We start from the raw sequence: 900 nt of genomic DNA on the forward strand, positions 1-900 counted from the left end.
AAAGTGCTGTGCTAATATTAGATATAATTGCCTGGAGAGAAAGATGAAATAGAAATCAATAAATAATTAAGAACCATACCATCCCCTCCCTGTTTTCAATTTTTAAAAAAATCTACAGTAGGGGCTTTCTTATCCAATCTGATCAGATGAATAGTTGGTAAGTTTATCGAAAAAGTCCATTGAAGCAGGAAATGATTTTTTAAAAAGTACAACCTTTAAATTTTTTTATGTCAGATGTGTAATGTGCCAATGTTCTAACAAGGTTTGAAGGAGGCCCATCTCACATAAGAGCTTGAACACCCAATCATCACCCTCATGAACTACAAAAGGATCTAAATATTCCATTTTAACTGAAAAATCTATTGCTCTATATTAATTCACCAGTCTTTTGATGCAGGGCCAAAGCCTTTTCTTTGAGCCTGATCTGCGTCAGCTGGTTGGCGCTCCCTTACATCTTTCTTGCATGAGCCACTCCCTTGAGTTCTGGTTTGGGCTTCTTAAAAGCTGATGTAGATCTGAAGGTCCTAGTTGTCCAGATTATTGGAATTTCACCTTCATCCCTGCCCAGTAGTCTTTAGTTGTCTAGGCCACTAACCTCCCACCCTCAGCGGCTTATGACCAAAGTTTATTTTTGGCTCATACTATACGGCCATCGTGGGGCTTTGCTCCACTCATGGTCCTTTATTTCTCTCTCTGCCTTTACTTTTTGGAGCAGTTTTAGACTCATGGCAGCATTAACAAGAGGTACAGAGATTTCTCATGCACCTCGCATGCTCACACATGCATAGCCTTCCCCATTCCTAACATCTCCCGCCACCGTGGGACATTTGTTACAGTGAACAAATCACACTGACACACCACTGTCACTCCAAGCCCATAGCTCACAGGAGGGTTCACTCT

General features: G+C 41.1%; 1 non-coding gene across 1 annotated transcript; it reads right to left on the reverse strand.

Moving 5' to 3' along the window:
• Nucleotides 1-228: 228 nt before the first annotated feature.
• LOC148090809 (small nucleolar RNA U13) lies at nt 229-332 on the reverse strand. Its single transcript, XR_015716267.1, has one exon. It is a non-coding gene; the product is annotated as a small nucleolar RNA U13 (small nucleolar RNA).
• Nucleotides 333-900: the final 568 nt, after the last annotated feature.

Source organism: Miniopterus natalensis, chromosome 20, assembly GCF_054644295.1.
Source record: "Miniopterus natalensis isolate mMinNat1 chromosome 20, mMinNat1.hap1, whole genome shotgun sequence".
Taxonomy (NCBI): Eukaryota; Metazoa; Chordata; class Mammalia; order Chiroptera; family Miniopteridae; genus Miniopterus; species Miniopterus natalensis.